General features: G+C 44.2%; 1 pseudogene; it reads left to right on the forward strand.

The window, feature by feature from the left end:
* Positions 1–21,038, forward strand: part of LOC123992710 — a 101,412-nt pseudogene that overhangs the window by 43,320 nt on the left and 37,054 nt on the right.

Below are 21,038 nucleotides of genomic sequence, written 5' to 3' on the forward strand. Positions count from 1 at the left end.
ACGCCGTTTTCCACTCGTCCCCCTCTCTGATGCGCACGAGATGGTAAGCGTTACGAAGGTCCAACTTAGTAAAGCACCTGGCTCCCTGCAGAATCTCGAAGGCTGATGACATAAGGGGAAGCGGATAACGATTCTTAACCGTTATGTCATTCAGCCCTCGATAATCCACGCAGGGCGCAGAGTACCGTCCTTCTTCTTAACAAAAAAGAACCCCGCCCCGGCCGGAGAAGAAGAAGGCACTATGGTACCGGCGTCAAGAGACACAGACAAATAATCCTCGAGAGCCTTACGTTCGGGAGCCGACAGAGAGTATAGTCTACCTCGAGGAGGAGTGGTCCCCGGAAGGAGATCAATACTACAATCATACGACCGGTGAGGAGGAAGGGAGTTGGCTCGGGACCGACTGAAGACCGTGCGCAGATCATGATATTCCTCCGGCACTCCTGTCAAATCGCCAGGTTCCTCCTGAGAAGTAGGGACAGAAGAAACGGGAGGGATGGCAGACATTAAACACTTCACATGACAAGAAACGTTCCAGGATAGGATAGAATTACTAGACCAATTAATAGAAGGATTATGACATACTAGCCAGGGATGACCCAAAACAACAGGTGTAAACGGTGAACGGAAAATCAAAAAGAAATAGTCTCACTGTGGTTACCAGATACTGTGAGGGTTAAAGGTAGTGTCTCAAATCTGATACTGGGAAGATGACTACCATCTAAGGCGAACATGGGCGTAGGCTTATCTAACTCTCTGAAAGGAATGTCATGTTTCCGAACCCATGCTTCGTCCATGAAACAACCCTCAGCCCCAGAGTCTATCAAGGCACTACATGTAGCACCCGAACCGGTCCAGCGTAGGTGGACCGACAAAGTAGTACAGGACCTTGATGGAGAGACTTGAGTAGTTGCGCTCACCTGTAGCCCTCCGCTTACAGATGAGCTCTGGCTTTTACTGGACATGAATTAACAAAATGTCCAGCAACTCCGCAATAGAGGCACAGGCGGTTGGTGATCCTCCGTTCCCTCTCCTTATTCGAGATGCGAATCCCTCCCAGCTGCATGGGCTCAGTCTCAAAGCCAGAGGAGGGAGATGGTTGCGATGCGGAGCAGGGAAACACCGTTGATGCGAGCTCTCCTCCACGAGCCCGGTGACGAAGATCTACCCGTCGTTCTATGCGGATGGCGAGAGCAATCAAAGAGTCCACATCTGAAGGAACCTCCCGGGAGAGAATCTCATCCTTAACCACTGCGTGGAGTCCCTCCAGAAAACGAGCGAGCAGCGCCGGCTCGTTCCACTCACTAGAGGCAGCAAGAGTGCGAAACTCAATGGAATAATCCGTTATGGACCGTTCACCTTGGCATAAGGAAGCCAGGGCCCTAGAAGCCTCCCCACCAAAAACTGAACGGTCAAAAACCCGAATCATCTCCTCTTTAAAGTTCTGGAATTTGTTAGAGCAATCAGCCCTTGCCTCCCAGATAGCTGTGCCCCATTCTCGAGCCCGGCCAGTAAGGAGTGAAATGACGTAAGCAACCCGAGCTCTCTCTAGAGTATGTGTTGGGTTGGAGAGAGAACACAATCTCACACTGCGTGAGAAAGGAGCGGCACTCAGTGGGCTGCCCGGAGTAGCAAGGTGGGTTATTAACCCTAGGTTCTGGAGGCTCGGCAGGCCAGGAAGTAACAGGTGGCACGAGACGTAGACTCTGGAACTGTCCAGAGAGGTCGGAAACCTGAGCAGCCAGGTTCTCCACGGCATGGCGAGCAGCAGACAATTCCTGCTCGTGTCTGCCGAGCATGGCTCCTTGGATCTCGACGGCAGTGTAACGAGCGTCTGAAGTCGCTGGGTCCATTCCTTGGTCGGTTCCTTCTGTCATGCAGGTGAAAGAGGACCCAAAAGCGACTTAACAGAAACAGAGTTTATTTAAATCCAAAACAGGGAATAACAAAAATCCTCTAGTCTGTAGAGGGGAATAACTAGAGAAGCGGCCACAGACTGCAGGTCGCCGGGTAGGCGCAGGCCGTAGTTGATAGAGCCACCTGCTCACACGCAGCATCTGATGAAGGCAAAAAACACGACAGGACAGGGCGAAACGCAATCACAGCATGGTGAATACAAAACAAGGAACCGACAGGACAGGAACGGATCACAAAGGAATAAATAGGGACTCTAATCAGGGGAAAGGATCGGGAACAGGTGTGGGAAGACTAAATGATGATTAGGGGGAATAGGAACAGCTGGGAGCAGGAACGGAACGATAGAGAGAAGAGAGAGCGAGAGAGTGAGAGAGGGAGGGGGGAGAGAGAGGGATAGAAGGAGGGAAAGAACCAAATAAGACCAGCAGAGGGAAACGAATAGCATGGGGAGCACAGGGACAAGACATGATAATAAATGACAAACATGACAGTCGGCATCCAAAGATTATCCAACTTGAATAAACACTTAGAGGTAAGGATGACAGCAGTGGTGTAGTCTACAGCGATACGGATATCACTTATTATTGATATCTACATAGCGCATTGGTGTAAATCACACTTCTGCTCTCTCATTTAGCGATTTGCGGCTTACAGATTGTGGTTGTTGTGGATGGCTCTTCGCAAATCTAAATGTGTATTTGAACCCAATAATGGTTTAATTCAAGAAGTGCAAGAACTTTTGGACAGGTAACTAGTAACTGTAACGGAGTACATTTAGAAAGTAACCTACCCAACCCATGTGGCAATTAGAACAGCTGTTTTCAGGAACATGGCACAGACAGACACATTTCAGATTGCCTTGGGGATAAAGGGATGAGAGACTAGTAAGAAGGGGAATTGATTGTGGCCTGCTTAACACAGTTCCGGCAGGAAATGTCTGGAATAGTCTGTGAGCAATCAAACTGATGACCAGGCGGGAAAAGAAATCTGCACGTTTGCACTTCCCAGGAAGGCCCCAACGGGTTAGCGGCTAGCTGCTTCTAGCTATGTAATGTGTTCCAGTACATTGTTCAAGACTAACTTTTAGAAGGTTGAAAATGGTTTTAATTCCAGACATTCAGTTACATAGCATTATTTAGATATTATCTATGTCTTGTTAATGGGACACTAACATGGCTGTCATAGAATGTTGAAGTATCATGCAGAACCCTCTATGTATAGTTCTGTTCAAGACCTAGAGTCAACTTACAATGATGCCCATGATCTTTACTATTTTATCTTCTGAAAACCAAATCGGTTTTATATTCATATTTTCTGATGGGTTCTGATTTTATTCATTTTGTCAGATGTTATAATAGACAATAAAAAAATAATTTTCTTGGAGAAATGTAATATAATTTAATTGCACATTGCCGTATTCAATTTGGTTTGCAGGGCCGCAGATGCGAAAGTGTAGCTGCAGCATATCTGTTCATTCCAATTATTTTGGTCTCTCTGCTGGTGTTATTCAGATACAATACTTCTCTTATTTGTCCGTCCTCCAGCTGGATAGCGGTGGGTAGTTATCTCTCCATACAATACAGGCATTTGAAAATAATGGGTTCAACTAAACGCAGTCGTCTCGTTAGAGTCATGTTATAACATTAAACAGTGTTTTTTCCCTCCAGATAGACACCTCACAAGGACTGAAGATATTATTAGTGTGACAGTTTGCAGTTTATACCGTCAGATTCACACACTCAAAAAGTATTTTTGGTTTGAACTTATGCTCACCCTCTGTGTGAGGCTCATGCATATTCTCAGGAACCTTCTAATCTCTAACTGATTTTAGATGCATATACAGTATACTTGCCATTGGATGAGGTTCACTGTAAACCTGATGGTCATTATGAAACTTAACAGGGAGACTACCAATGTGTCTATGTGTGCAAGCATACATCTACACACTGTATATTTGTGTGTGAGAACATTTGCATGTGTGTTACACCATACACCATACCCAAACCGGCCGCGTGCGCGATCACGACACGCCGGTTGAAATATTAAAACAAACTCTGAACAAATTATAGTAATTTAGGGACATGTCGAAAAGCATTAAACATTTATGGCAATTTAGCTAGCTAGCTTGCAGCTGCTAACTAATTTGTCCTGTTTAGCTAGCTTGCTGTAGCTTGCAAATTTGTCCTGGGATATAAATATTGAGTTGTTATTTTACCTGAAATGCAGAAGGTCCTCTATTCCGACAATTAATCCACACATAATACGGTGAACTGAATCGTTTCTAGTCATCTCTCCTCCTTCCAGGCTTTTTCTTCTTTGGACTTTAAATGGCGATTGGCATCTAACTTTCATAGTTACCATGACGACCGCCTGAACTCAGTTCATCTTTGAATCACCCACGTGGGTATAACCAATGAGGAGATGGCACGTGGGTATCTGCTTCTATAAACCAATAAGGAGATGGGAGAGGCAGGACTTATACCATGATCAGTGTCACAAATAGAACTGACTTCTATTTTAGTGCTTGGCAACGCATAAGCTCGTTGGCGCGCGAGCGGTGTGGGTGCAATAATTGAATAACGTATGTTTGAAATTCATTTTGCAACTCTCGCACACACGACGTGAGCGATGTGGTCAGCATGTAAGGGTACATGTCTCAGTATTTCAACGGTTCAGTGTGCGCGCACTCATGCATGTGTGTAATGGTGGGTGTGTAATGGTGGGTGTGTAATGATGGATGTGTACTGGTGGGTGTGTAATGATGGGTGGGTAATGGTGGGTGTGCATTTGGCTGTGGCTAAATGAGTTTCCTATCTACTGAGTTACACTCATGGTTGCCCTGCCAGGGAGTGTCACCTGTGCAGCGTCTAGGGGGGAGTTTGTGAACATCTGTGTGTGTTTGGTTTGAATGGCTTCCTGTGCAAGCGGGCACCCTGCTTCTCTATGGCCGTCCTCATCAGTGTTCACACTCACTCGCTTACTCATTCACTCGCTTATGCTCTCCCCCTCCCCTACTGCTAGACCTTTACACAATCACTGAGTTGTCTGGATCATTTGTTTGATGTGTCATTATCCTTTGTGTTGGAACCAGTTGTTGGTGTTTGAGCTCAAATAAAACAAGTCTAAAATATTTTGTTTGTCCATACCTTGTTTACGGCAGTGTAATGGCAAAGGTGCAGAGCATAAGGCTAATGCCTTGTTTTCCCAATTGGGTCTGTTGGGGCTGTACCTGAAGCCAAGCTCTCATGTCTACTGAAAGAGCCAGAGCAAAATGGCTGGCAGTGTTTGTGCTTATTTTGAGACATCTGTGAGTTGAATTGACATTCAGAGGCCTCATCATGGCTGCATGTCCTCTCAAAGGGTCTCTGTTGGGAAGGCAGGTGCTCTCCTGGCCAGGCTTCATCACAGATACTAAAGGCAGCCTTTTCCTGTGGCCTGTGGAATCTACATATGATACACTCCCTGCTTTGAGTTCCTGTTTGCTGCCCTCTACTTCCTGCCAAACAGAAAGAGGATTCATGCCCACTCAGTGGCAGGTGTCAGATGGCAAGACCTTGTGCCCGAAAGACAGAGAGTTCACTGTGGTGCCTCCTCTCCTCTCCTCTCCTCTCCTCTCCTCTCCTCTCCTCTCCTCTCCTCTCCTCTCCTCTCCTCTCCTCTCCTCTCCTCTCCTCTCCTCTCCTCTCCTCTCCTCTCCTCTCTTCTTAATTTAGTATCAGTTAGCAGTATGCTAATAAATCAGCAGCTTTTGGATAGTGTGAGAGAAACAGTGAGTGAGAGAAACATAAGTGAGAGAAACAGTGAGTGAGAGATTGTGCGTGTCAGCTCACACAGCTGCAGTAACTTCAGAGACAAATAGTCTTAAGGGGATCTCTTGGTGCCTTGAGGGAAAATTGTTGTTGGGTTGCGGATGGAAAGTAGAGTACAGTAAACAGTAAAGGGCTAAATATATGCTGCAATTTGATAAAAATGCATGATGATCCTTTCGTGCTGTAAGTAGTAGTCCTCAGGGAAAAGATGCTCTCTCTCCCACTCTCGCTGGCTCTGTACAGTAAATGTTCATTTTCTCTGAAATCTGCTCATAAAGGGAAATCAAAGAAAAACTGTGTAAAACTATGCAGTCTTCCAGGGAGCGGGAGAAAGAGAAATGGCGAGAATGAGGGAGAAATAGAGGAAGGCAGAGAATCAGAGTGAGGAGGGGAGAGAAGGAGAGATGTCGGGGAGCAGGTATGGAGCTCTAAGGAGGCCATCTGCTCGTATAGAAAGGTCTACTGAGGGGAGTGGTGTGAATACAGAAGCAACTGAATCCAGGAATAAAGAAGATGTGAAAATGATGAAAGTAGGGCGAGAATGTGATGCTCGACTTGGCTTTTTGTAGAACATCTCCTAAATTCCCCACTTGGTGACACGTACTGATGTGTTGTAACTGATAATGGGCGGAAAGAATTCCCCTGTCACCCTATCCGCTCACAGTAAATGCCACCTCCTGTTTGCCACCTACTTAGTGTAAATTAATGTTAGGTCATCTAAACCACATTATAGATGTGAATCAAAGATGTAGACCTGTTCATAGAAAATAATCTACACCACATTCCACAATATGGTTACCCATAAAGCACACTTGCATTGTAAATCCCTACAAAAACCAGAGCTGGTTGCTTAATGTGCTGAAATTAATATACTGTAGTAACATTACAGAACGACAATACCCAAATAAGTAATTGAGAGAATGCATACAACAGCTGTTAAAGAGATCGAACGGGATCTTAAGCACATTCGTAACATGTCATACGATCCAGCAGGTACGTAACATATCATACGATCCAGCAGGATGTAACATATCATACGATCCAGCAGGATGTAACATATCATACGATCCAGCAGGATGTAACATATCATACGATCCAGCAGGATGTAACATATCATACGATCCAGCAGGACGTAACATATCATACGATCCAGCAGGATGTAACATATCATACGATCCAGCAGGATGTAACATATCATACGATCCAGCAGTACGTAACATATAATACGATCCAGCAGTACGTAACATATCATACGATCCAGCAGTATATAACATATCATACGATCCAGCAGGATGTAACATAGCATACGATCCAGCAGGGCGTAACATATCATACGATCCAGCAGGACGTAACATATCATACGATCCAGCAGGACGTAACATATCATACGATCCAGCAGGATGTAACATATCATACGATCCAGCAGGATGTAACATATTATACGATCCAGCAGGATGTAACATATCATACGATCCAGCAGGACGTAACATATCATACGATCCAGCAGTACGTAACATATCATACGATCCAGCAGGATGTAACATAGCATACGATCCAGCAGGGCGTAACATATCATACGATCCAGCAGATGTAACATATCACACGATCCAGCAGGACGTAACATATCATACGATCCAGCAGGACGTAACATATCATACGATCCAGCAGGATGTAACATATCATACGATCCAGCAGGACGTAACATATCATACGATCCAGCAGGACGTAACATATCATACGATCCAGCAGGACGTAACATATCATACGAAATTTAAAATGGAAATGGATGATGTTGTGCCCAATTGTTCACAATTTTAGGGGATCCGTTTTGGCACGTGAGCGCTACTTTCAAAATTACTGGTTGAAAGTTCCTTAATGGTAGTCTCTGGTAGCCTCTATACAGGAGTACTGTGTAGTGAGGGGCCAAGATGGAGAGGCAGATCTCTAGATATGCTAATTTGTTAGTTTGTTTACTCCAACACCAGGTGTGTGTTCAATTAGAAGTGAAGACAAGACTCCCATCGGCTAGCCATGACCCATTTTGGTAGAGAGAGTGTGATCATCTCTTCAGCTAAATTCAGTTAAGTTTTATTGTCACATGCAGAAGTACAGTGAAATGCTTAACTTAAGAGCTCTACCCAACAGTGCAGTAATCAATGTCTAAAATAATATAGCTAATAATTTAAAAAAAATAGAATATACACTATCGTTCAATAATTTGGGGTCACTTAGAAATGTCCTTGTTTTTGTAAGAAAAGTAAAACATTTTGTCCATTAAAATAACATAAAATTGATCAGAAATACAGCGAATACATTGTAAATGTTTTAAATAACTATTGTAGCTGGAAATGGCAGATTTTTTATGGAATATCTACATAGGCGTACAGAGGCCCATTATCAGCAACCATCACTCCTGTGTTCCAATGGCACTTTGTGTTAGCTAATCCAAATGTATCATTTTAAAAGGCTAATTGATCATTAGAAAACCCTTTTGCAATTATGTTAGCACAGCTGAAAACTGTGGTGCCGATTAAAGAAGCAAATAAAACTGGCCTTCTTTAGACTAGTTGAGTATCTGGCGCATCAGCATTTGTGGGTTCGATTACAGACTCAAAATGGCCAGAAACAAAGACCTTTCTTCTGAAACTCGTCAAATGTTTCGGGTAGCCTTCCACAAGCTTCCCACAATAAGTTGGGTGACTTTTGGCCCATTCCTCCTGACAGAGCTGGTGTAACTGAGTCAGGTTTGTTGGCCTCCTTGCTCGCACACACTTTTTCAGTTCTGCCCACAAATTTTCTATGGGATTGCGGTCAGCTTTGTGATGGCCACTCCAATACCTTGACTTTGCTGTCCTTAAGCCAATTTGCCACAACTTTGGAAGTATGCTTGGTGTCATTGTCCATTTGGAAGACCAATTTGCGACCAAACTTTAACTGACTGATGTCTTGAGATGTTGCTTCAATATATCCACATAATTTCCCCTCACGATGCCATCTATTTTGTGAAGTGCACCAGTCCCTGCTGCAGCAAAGCACCCCCACAACATGATGCTGCCACCCCTGTGCTTCACGGTTGGGATAGTGTTCTTCGGCTTGCAAGCCTCCCTCTTTTTCCTCCAAACATAACGATGGTCATTATGGCCAAACAGTTCTATTTTTGTTTCATCAGACCAGAGGACATTTCTCCAAAAAGTATGATCTTTGTCCCCATGTGCAGTTACAAACCTTTGTCTGGCTTTTTTATGGCGGTTTTGGAGCAGTGGCTTCTTCCTTGCTGAGCGGCCTTTCAGGTTATGTCGATATAGGACTCCTTTTAATGTGGGTATAGATACTTTTGTACCTGTTTCTGGGATTGATTTGCACTTTTCGCACCAAAGTACGTTCATCTCTAGTAGACAGAACGCGTCTCCTTACTGAGCATTATGACGGCTGCGTGGTCCTATGGTGTTTATACTTGCATACTATTGTTTGTACAGATGCCTGTGGTTTCTTCAGGCGTTTAGAAATTGCTCCCAAGGATGAACCAGACTTGTGGAAGTCTACATTTTTGGGGGGACTGATTTCTTTTGATTTTCCCATGATGTCAAGCAAAGCGGCACTGAGTTGGAAGGTAGGCCTTGAAATACATCCACAGGTACACCTCCAATTAACTCAAATGATGTCAATTAGCCTATCAGAAGCTTCTAAAGCCATGACATCATTTTCTAGAATTTTCCAAGCTGTTTAAAGGCACAGTCAACTTAGTGTATGTACACTTCTGACCCACTGGAATTGTGATACAGTGAATTAAAAGTGAAATAATCTGTCTGTAAACAATTGTTGGGAAAAAAAAAAATGCATAAAGTAGATGTCCTAACCGACTTGCCAAAACTATAGTTTGTTACCAAGAAATTTGTGGAGTTTTTGAAAAATGAGTTTTAATGACTCCAACCGAAGTGTTTGTAAACTTCAGACTTCAACTGTATATACAGGGTCAGTGCCAATAACACATGTACAATGTGCAGATGTACTGGAATATTTTGAGGTAGATATGTACATGTAGGCGGGGGATTTAGGAGAAAGTGACTGGTACCAGGTTAAATAATAATACTAATAGTAAACAGTATGGCAGCAGCATAAGTGGTGGGTATGTGTGTGCGTGGTGTTGAGTGTCTTTGTGTAAGTGTTTGGGTGTTAGTGTGAGTGTGTGTGTTTGTGAGAGTGCCATTGTATGCGTGATAGGCAGATATACATGTAAACAGCGGTGAAAAGTGACTGTTAGCAGGAATATATTCCCTCCACAATCACCCAACCTCAACCCAATTGAGATTGTTTGGGATGAGTTGGACCACAGAGTGAAGGAAAAGCAGCCAACAAGTTCTCAGCATATGTGGGAACTCCTTCAAGACAGTTGGAATAGCATTCCAGGTGAAGCTGGTTGACAGAATGCCAAGAGTGTGCAAGGCAAAGGGTGGCTACTTTGAAGAATCTGAAATATAAAAAAATATATTTAGACTTTTTTGGTTACTACATGATTCCTTCCATATGTGTTATTTCATAGTTTTGATGTCTTCACTATTATTCTACAATGTAGAAAATGGTAAAAATAAAGGAAACCCATTGAATGGGTAGGTGTGTCCAAACTTTTGACTGGTACTGTATACATACTTATGGTAATAACTAGTGGTAATATATACAGTGCCTTCAGAAAGTATTCCTATCCCTTGACTTATTCCACATTTTGTTGTGTTACAGCCTGAATTCAAAATTGATTACATATAGTTTCTTTCTCACCAATCTACACACAATACCCCATAAAGACAAGATCGTTACATCTGAACATCACACCTGTGGGACAGGTACAGGATGGCAACAACAACTGCCCGAGTTACACCAGGAACGTGTCATGCAGGTGAAAGAGGACCCAAAAGCGACTTGGCGAAAACAGAGTCTTTAATCCAGTAAAGTAAATACAATCAAAAAAACACAACTTTCACTCGAAATGACGAGGACAAACTGGAGACTCGATCTTGAACAGCAGGTGAACAGCAGGTTGCCTCGGGAAGGCACTTGAACCAGACAGACTCAGACACCTGCTCACCACGCAGCATCTGAGGAAAACACGACACGACAGGGCGATACACAAACACAGCACGGTGAATTCTAGACAAGGAACCGACAGGGCAGAAACGAATAACAAGGAGAGAAATAGGGACTCTAATCAGGGAAAAGGATCGGGAACAGGTGTGGGAAGACTAAATGATGATTAGGGGAATAGGAACAGCTGGGAGCAGGAACGGAACGATAGAGAGAAGAGAGAGCGAGAGAGTGAGAGAGGGAGGGGGAGAGAGAGGGATAGAAAGAGGGAAAGAACCTAATAAGACCAGCAGAGGGAAACGAATAGAATGGGAAGCACAGGGACAAGACATGATAATAAATGACAAAACATGACAGTACCCCCCACTCACCGAGCGCCTCCTGGCGTCGAGGAGGAATTGGCGGCAACGGAGGAAATCATCAATGAGTGAACGGTCCAGCACGTCCCGAGACGGAACCCAATCTCCTCAGGACCGTAACCCTCCCAATCCACTAAGTATTGGTGACCCCTCCCGAGAACGCATGTCCATGATCTTATGTACCTTGTAAATAGGTGCGCTCTCGACAAGGACGGGAGGGGGGAGGGAAGACGAACGGGAGTGCGAAGAAAGGGCTTGACACAGGAGACATGGAAGACAGGATGGACGCGACGAAGATGTCGCGGAAGTGCAGTCGCACAGCGACAGGATTGACGACCTGGGAGACACGGAACGGACCAATGAACCGCGGAGTCAACTTACGAGAAGCTGTCGTAAGAGGAAGGTTGCGAGTGGAAAGCCACACTCTCTGGCCGCAACAATACCTTGGACTCTTAATCCTGCGTTTATTGGCGGCTCTCACAGTCTGTGCCCTGTAACGGCAAAGTGCAGACCTCACCCTCCTCCAGGTGCGCTCACAACGTTGGACAAACGCTTGAGCGGAGGGAACGCTGGACTCGGCAAGCTGGGATGAGAACAGAGGAGGCTGGTAACCCAGACTCTCTGAAACGGAGATAACCCGGTAGCAGACGAAGGAAGCGAATTGTGAGCGTATTCTGCCCAGGGGAGCTGTTCTGCCCAAGACGCAGGGTTTCTGAAAGAAAGGCTCTATGCGACCAATCGTCTGATTGGCCCTCTCTCTTGACCGTTAGACTGGGGATGAAACCCGGAAGAGAGACTGACGGACGCACCAATCAAACGACAGAACTCCCTCCAAAACTGTGACGTGAATTGCTTCTTCCTTGCGAGCGGGCCTCTGTCTGAAACGGCGTCTAACGGGAGGCCATGAATTCTGAATACATTCTCGATAATGATTTGTGCCGTCTCCTTAGCGGAAGGAAGTTTAGCGAGGGAATGAAATGTGCCGCCTTAGAGAACCTATCGACAACCGTAAGAATCACAGTCTTCCCCGCAGACAAAGGCAGACCGGTAATGAAGTCTAGGGCGATGTGAGACCATGGTCGAGAAGGAATGGGGAGCGGTCTGAGACGACCGGCAGGAGGAGAGTTACCCGACTTAGTCTGCGCGCAGTCCGAACAAGCAGCCAGAAACGGCGCGTGTCACGCTCCTGAGTCGGCCACCAAAAGCGCTGGCGAATAGACGCAAGAGTGCCTCGAACACCGGGATGACCAGCTAACTTGGCAGAGTGAGCCCACTGAAGAACAGCCAGACGAGTGGAAACAGGAACGAAAAGGAGGTTACTAGGACAAGCGCGCGGCGACGCAGTGTGCGTGAGTGCTTGCTTAACCTGTCTTTCAATTCCCCAGACTGTTAACCCGACAACACGCCCATAAGGAAGAATCCCCTCGGGATCAGTAGAAGCCACAGAAGAACTAAACAGACGGGATAAGGCATCAGGCTTGGTGTTCTTGCTACCCGGACGGTAAGAAATCACAAACTCGAAACGAGGAAAAACAACGCCCAACGAGCTTGACGGGCATTAAGTCGTTTGGCAGAACGGATGTACTCAAGGTTCTTATGGTCTGTCCAAACGACAAAGGAACGGTCGCCCCCTCCAACCACTTCGCCATTCGCCTAGGGCTCGGATGGCGAGCAGTTCACGGTTACCCACATCATAGTTGCGCTCAGATGGCGACAGGCGATGAGAAAAATAAGCGCAAGGATGAACCTTATCGTCAGACTGGAAGCGCTGGGATAGAATGGCTCCCACGCCTACCTCTGAAGCGTCAACCTCGACAATGAATTGTCTAGTGACGTCAGGAGTAACGAGGATAGGAGCGGACGTAAAACGTTCTTTTAGAAGATCAAAAGCTCCCTGGGCGGAACCGGACCACTTAAAACACGTTTGACAGAAGTAAGAGCTGTGAGAGGGGCAGCAACTTGACCGAAATTGTTTAATGAAAGCCGATAGAAATTCGAAACCTAAAAAGCGCTGCAACTCGACACGTGACCTTGGAACGGGCCAATCACTGACAGCTTGACCTTAGCGGAATCCATCTGAATGCCTTCAGCGGAAATAACGGAACCGAGAAAAGTAACGGAGGAGACATGAAAAGAGCACTTCTCAGCCTTTACGTAGAGACAATTCTCTAAAAGGCGCTGTAGAACACGTCGAACGTGCTGAACATGAATCTCGAGTGACGGAGAAAAAAAATCAGGATAAAGTCAAGATAGACAAAAACAAAGATGTTCAGCATGTCTCTCAGAACATCATTAACTAATGCCTGAAAAACAGCTGGCGCATTGGCGAGACCGAACGGCAGAACCCGGTACTCAAAATGCCCTAACGGAGTGTTAAACGCCGTTTTCCACTCATCCCCCTCTCTGATGCGCACGAGATGGTAAGCGTTACGAAGGTCCAACTTAGTAAAGCACCTGGCTCCCTGCAGAATCTCGAAGGCTGATGACATAAGGGGAAGCGGATAACGATTCTTAACCGTTATGTCATTCAGCCCTCGATAATCCACGCAGGGGCGCAGAGTACCGTCCTTCTTCTTAACAAAAAGAACCCCGCCCGGCCGGAGAGGAAGAAGGCACTATGGTACCGGCGTCAAGAGACACAGACAAATAATCCTCGAGAGCCTTACGTTCGGGAGCCGACAGAGAGTATAGTCTACCCCGAGGAGGAGTGGTCCCCGGAAGGAGATCAATACTACAATCATACGACCGGTGAGGAGGAAGGGAGTTGGCTCGGGACCGACTGAAGACCGTGCGCAGATCATGATATTCCTCCGGCACTCCTGTCAAATCGCCAGGTTCCTCCTGAGAAGTAGGGACAGAAGAAACGGGAGGGATGGCAGACATTAAACACTTCACATGACAAGAAACGTTCCAGGATAGGATAGAATTACTAGACCAATTAATAGAAGGATTATGACATACTAGCCAGGGATGACCCAAAACAACAGGTGTAAACGGTGAACGGAAAATCAAAAAAGAAATAGTCTCACTGTGGTTACCAGATACTGTGAGGGTTAAAGGTAGTGTCTCAAATCTGATACTGGGAAGATGACTACCATCTAAGGCGAACATGGGCGTAGGCTTCTCTAACTCTCTGAAAGGAATGTCATGTTTCCGAACCCATGCTTCGTCCATGAAACAACCCTCAGCCCCAGAGTCTATCAAGGCACTACATGTAGCACCGAACCGGTCCAGCGTAGATGGACCGACAAAGTAGTACAGGATTTTGATGGAGAGACTTGAGTAGTTGCGCTCACCTGTAGCCCTCCGCCACAGATGAGCTCTGGCTTTTACTGGACATGAATTAACAAAATGTCCAGCAACTCCGCAATAGAGGCACAGGCGGTTGGTGATCCTCCGTTCCCTCTCCTTAGTCGAGATGCGAATCCCTCCCAGCTGCATGGGCTCAGTCTCTGAGCCAGAGGAGGGAGATGGTTGCGATGCGGAGCAGGGAAACACCGTTGATGCGAGCTCTCTTCCACGAGCCCGGTGACGAAGATCTACCCGTCGTTCTATGCGGATGGCGAGAGCAATCAAAGAGTCCACATCTGAAGGAACCTCCCGGGAGAGAATCTCATCCTTAACCACTGCGTGGAGTCCCTCCAGAAAACGAGCGAGCAGCGCCGGCTCGTTCCACTCACTAGAGGCAGCAAGAGTGCGAAACTCAATAGAATAATCCGTTATGGACCGTTCACCTTGGCATAAGGAAGCCAGGACCCTAGAAGCCTCCCTACCAAAAACTGAACGGTCAAAAACCCGAATCATCTCCTCTTTAAAGTTCTGGAACTTGTTAGAGCAATCAGCCCTTGCCTCCCAGATAGCTGTGCCCCATTCTCGAGCCCGGCCAGTAAGGAGTGAAATGACGTAAGCAACCCGAGCTCTCTCTCTAGAGTATGTGTTGGGTTGAGAGAGAACACAATCTCACACTGCGTGAGAAAGGAGCGGCACTCAGTGGGCTGCCCGGAGTAGCAAGGTGGGTTATTAACCCTAGGTTCTGGAGGCTCGGCAGGCCAGGAAGTAACAGGTGGCACGAGACGTAGACTCTGGAACTGTCCAGAGAGGTCGGAAACCTGAGCGGCCAGGTTCTCCACGGCATGGCGAGCAGCAGACAATTCCTGCTCGTGTCTGCCGAGCATGGCTCCTTGGATCTCGACGGCAGTGTAACGAGCGTCTGAAGTCGCTGGGTCCATTCCTTGGTCGGTTCCTTCTGTCATGCAGGTGAAAGAGGACCCAAAAGCGACTTGGCGAAAACAGAGTCTTTAATCCAGTAAAGTAAATACAATCAAAAAAACACAACTTTCACTCGAAATGACGAGGTCAAACTGGAGACTCGATCTTGAACAGCAGGTGAACAGCAGGTTGCCTCGGGAAGGCACTTGAACCAGACAGACTCAGACACCTGCTCACCACGCAGCATCTGAGGAAAACACGACACGACAGGGCGATACACAAACACAGCACGGTGAATTCTAGACAAGGAACCGACAGGGCAGAAACGAATAACAAGGAGAGAAATAGGGACTCTAATCAGGGAAAAGGATCGGGAACAGGTGTGGGAAGACTAAATGATGATTAGGGGAATAGGAACAGCTGGGAGCAGGAACGGAACGATAGAGAGAAGAGAGAGCGAGAGAGTGAGAGAGGGAGGGGGAGAGAGAGGGATAGAAAGAGGGAAAGAACCTAATAAGACCAGCAGAGGGAAACGAATAGAATGGGAAGCACAGGGACAAGACATGATAATAAATGACAAAACATGACAAACGCACAATTCCTCCATCAGTGCTCAGACTGTCCGCAATAGGCTGAGAGAGGCTGGACTGAGGGCTTGTAGACCTGTTGTATGGCAGGTCCTCACCAGACACCACCGGCAACAATGTTGCCTATGGGCACAAACCCACCGTCGCTGGACCAGACAGGACTGGCAAAAAGTGCTCTTCACTGACGAGTTGCGGTTTTGTCTCACCAGGGGTGATGGTCGGATTTGCGTTTATCGTCGAAGGAATGAGCATTACATCGAGGCCTGTACTCTGGATTTTGAGGTGGAGGGTCTGTCATGGTCTTGGGCAGTGTGTCACAGCATCATTGGACTGAGCTTGTTGTCATTGCAGGCAATCTCAATGCTGTGCTTTACAGGGGAGACATCCTCCTCCCTCATGTGGTACCCTTCCTGCAGGCTCATCCTGACATGACCCTCCAGCATGACAATTCCACCAGCCATACTGCTCGTTCTGTGAATGATTTCCTGCATGACAGGAATGTCAGTGTTCTGCCATGGCAAGTGAAGAGCCCGGATCTCAATCCCATTGAGCACGTCTGGGACATGTTGGATTGGAGGGTGAGGGCTAGGGCCATCACCCCCAGAAATGTCCGGGAGCTTGCAGGTGTGTTGGTGGAAGAGTGGGGTAACATCTCACAGCAAAACCTGGCAAATCTGGTGCAGTCCATGAGGAGGAGATGCACTGCAGTACTTAATGCAGCTGGTGGCCACACCAGATACTGACTGTTACTTTTGATTTTGACACCCCCTTTGTTCAGGGACAAATTATTCCATTTCTGTTAGTCACATGACTGTGGAACTTGTTCAGTATATGTCTCAGCTGTTGAATCATATGTTCTAACAAATATTAAGTTTGCTGAAAATAAACTCAGTTGACAGTGAGAGGACGTTTATTTTTTTGCCGAGTTTATGTGTGAGGCACAGAGATGAGGTAGTCATTCAGCAATGATGTTTAACACTATTATTACACACAGAGTCCATGCAACATTATGTGACTTAAGCACATTTAAGCACATTTAAGCACATTTCTACTCCTGAATTTATTCAAGCTTTCCATACCAAGGGGTTGAATAGATATTTACTCAAGACATTTCATTTTTTCATTTTTTATTAATTGGCCAAAATATTGAAAAACATAATTCCACGTTGACATTATGGGATATTGTGTGTCGACCAGTGACAAAATAAATCTAAATGTTATTCAGCCTGTAACACAACAACATTTTGAACACATCTGAGGAAATGAATACTTTCCAAAGGCACTGTACATGTGAACAGGAGTAGTAGTGACAAGTAGCATGATAAAATAGATAGATACTAATAAAATAGATAGGTAATAGTCAATAGTCAATGAATGGCAACATAGCGGTAGGAATAAATCGAATCAATAATCATTTTAGCAGCAGCGTAGGTGTGAGGGAGAGTAGTATTTGTTAACCCTTTAACATTCTTATGGCCAGGGGATAGAAGCTGTATAGGAGTTTGTTGGTCTGAGCCTTGATGCACCTGTACTGTTTGCCGGACGGGAGCAAGGAGAACAGTCCATGTCTCGGGTGGCTGGAGTCTTTGGCAATTGTTGGGGCCTTTCTCAGACACCGCCTGGCATGTACGTCATGAATAGAACAATGCTGCTTCCATTTAGAACCAGAGTTACATTGAGATATCAAGTGCAGTTGACTCATGAGACGTAGCGTAGCAGCTAGTTAGCTTGAAATAGATGATAAACCCATAAGGATATTAGTGATGCCCAGGAACAGCTGTGCAGTATGCCTTAATGATTGGTTTTATTAGTGGCTGTATTCTGTTAGATGGTTGTGATTTGATGCTCTTCACTGGGTTTATAGAGAGCAGATTAGGTTATCATTGCCTATATTGAAGAGGGAACACATTTCTTAAATTTGAGTAAATTTGAGAGATTTCTCAATGTGTATTTGATTTATAACAGTCATCCCTCATCTCTGTGTAATGCTGGTTAGAGATGAATGGACATAAAACACTTGTGATAGGCTTTTTATTTAAAGACTATGCCACATCTTGGAAACCTTCAAGAAATTAAGATATTCTCAGTGGATCGAAAATATGCTAATGGTGTTTTTTCTTTTCCCAAAGCCCCTCCCACTTTTACGACCACGCCCCCACAGTATGTGGAGGCCAAGGAGGGGGGCAGCACACTGCTGACTTGCTCCGCCCAGGGAAACCCCAAACCAATGATCAGCTGGCTGAGGGAGGGGGAGGAGCTTGCAACCAGTGGAAAATACACGGTAAGCCAAAATGGACAACAAATGTACTGTACCCTCGGGCTAGAAATACATGCCTTTTAAACCTTGAATCAGCAGTGAAATGGTCTGTGAAAGTGACTCTTTAGGTCAGTGGAAATAAACCATTCTAGCCATTTCCTCCAGGTTAATATTGGATTTGTCAATTTTCTAGGACTGCCATGACATTCTTTGATATTTAGGGAAATGAGCCTTGAAGGTATGTGGACTCCAGATAATTTAGCCTTGGAGACATTCAGAAGTGACATTGAAATCTTAGATATTATACCTGTCTTGCATGCTTAAGACCAGCCCCACCCCAGCGCTTCTGAGGATGTCACTGCTCCTGATGTTTGTTTGTTTTTGCTATGGAACAAAAGTACAGTAAGCACTGAATAGTATGGAAATATTCAGAACAACTGAACAGTATGGAAATATTCAGAACAACTGAACAGTTTGGAAATATTCAGAACAACTGAACAGTATGGAAATATTCAGAACAACTGAACAGTATGGAAATATTCAGAACAACTGAACAGTATGGAAATATTCAGAACAACTGAACAGTATGGAAATATTCAGAACAACTGAACAGTATGGAAATATTCAGAACAACTGAATAGTATGGAAATATTCAGAACAACTGAACAGTATGGAAATATTCAGAACAACTGAATAGTATGGAAATATTCAGAACAACTGAATAGTATGGAAATATTCAGAACAACTGAACAGTATGGAAATATTCAGAACAACTGAACAGTATGGAAATATTCAGAACAACTGAACAGTATGGAAATATTCAGAACAACTGAACAGTATGGAAATATTCAGAACAACTGAACAGTATGGAAATATTCAGAACAACTGAACAGTATGGAAATATTCAGAACAACTGAACAGTATGGAAATATTCAGAACAACTGAATAGTATGGAAATATTCAGAACAACTGAACAGTAGAAATATTCAGAACAACTGAATGGAAATATTCAGAACAACTGAACAGTATGGAAATATTCAGAACAACTGAACAGTATGGAAATATTCAGAACAACTGAACAGTATGGAAATATTCAGAACAACTGAACAGTATGGAAATATTCAGAACAACTGAACAGTATGGAAATATTCAGAACAACTGAACAGTATGGAAATATTCAGAACAACTGAACAGTATGGAAATATTCAGAACAACTGAACAGTATGGAAATATTCAGAACAACTGAACAGTATGGAAATATTCAGAACAACTGAACAGTATGGAAATATTCAGAACAACTGAACAGTATGGAAATATTCAGAACAACTGAACAGTATGGAAATATTCAGAACAACTGAATAGTATGGAAATATTCAGAACAACTGAACAGTATGGAAATATTCAGAACAACTGAACAGTATGGAAATATTCAGAACAACTGAACAGTATGGAAATATTCAGAACAACTGAACAGTATGGAAATATTCAGAACAACTGAACAGTATGGAAATATTCAGAACAACTGAACAGTATGGAAATATTCAGAACAACTGAACAGTATGGAAATATTCAGAACAACTGAATAGTATGGAAATATTCAGAACAACTGAACAGTATGGAAATATTCAGAACAACTGAACAGTATGGAAATATTCAGAACAACTGAACAGTATGGAAATATTCAGAACAACTGAACAGTATGGAAATATTCAGAACAACTGAACAGTATGGAAATATTCAGAACAACTGAACAGTATGGAAATATTCAGAACAACTGAACAGTATGGAAATATTCAGAACAACTGAACAGTATGGAAATATTCAGAACAACTGAACAGTATGGAAATATTCAGAACAACTGAATAGTATGGAAATATTCAGAACAACTGAACAGTATGGAAATATTCAGAACAACTGAACAGTATGGAAATATTCAGAACAACTGAACAGTATGGAAATATTCAGAACAACTGAACAGTATGGAAATATTCAGAACAACTGAACAGTATGGAAATATTCAGAACAACTGAACAGTATGGAAATATTCAGAACAACTGAACAGTATGGAAATATTCAGAACAACTGAACAGTATGGAAATATTCAGAACAACTGAACAGTATGGAAATATTCAGAACAACTGAATAGTATGGAAATATTCAGAACAACTGAACAGTATGGAAATATTCAGAACAACTGAACAGTATGGAAATATTCAGAGCAACTGAACAGTATGGAAATATTCAGAACAACTGAACAGTATGGAAATATTCAGAACAACTGAACAGTATGGAAATATTCAGAACAACTGAACAGTATGGAAATATTCAGAACAACTGAATAGTATGGAAATATTCAGAACAACTGAACAGTATGGAAATATTCAGAACAACTGAACAGTATGGAAATATTCAGAACAACTGAACAGTATGGAAATATTCAGAACAACTGAACAGTATGGAAATATTCAGAACAACTGAACAGTATGGAAATATTCAGAACAACTGAACAGTATGAAAATATTCAGAACAACTGAACAGTATGGAAATATTCAGAACAACTGAACAGTATGGAAATATTCAGAACAACTGAACAGTATGGAAATATTCAGAACAACTGAACAGTATGGAAATATTCAGAACAACTGAATAGTATGGAAATATTCAGAACAACTGAACAGTATGGAAATATTCAGAACAACTGAACAGTATGGAAATATTCAGAACAACTGAATAGTATGGAAATATTCAGAACAACTGAACAGTATGGAAATATTCAGAACATGTCATGCAGGTGAAAGAGGACCCAAAAGCGACTTGGCGAAAA

This window comes from Oncorhynchus gorbuscha, linkage group LG13 (genome assembly GCF_021184085.1).
Source record: "Oncorhynchus gorbuscha isolate QuinsamMale2020 ecotype Even-year linkage group LG13, OgorEven_v1.0, whole genome shotgun sequence".
Taxonomy (NCBI): Eukaryota; Metazoa; Chordata; class Actinopteri; order Salmoniformes; family Salmonidae; genus Oncorhynchus; species Oncorhynchus gorbuscha.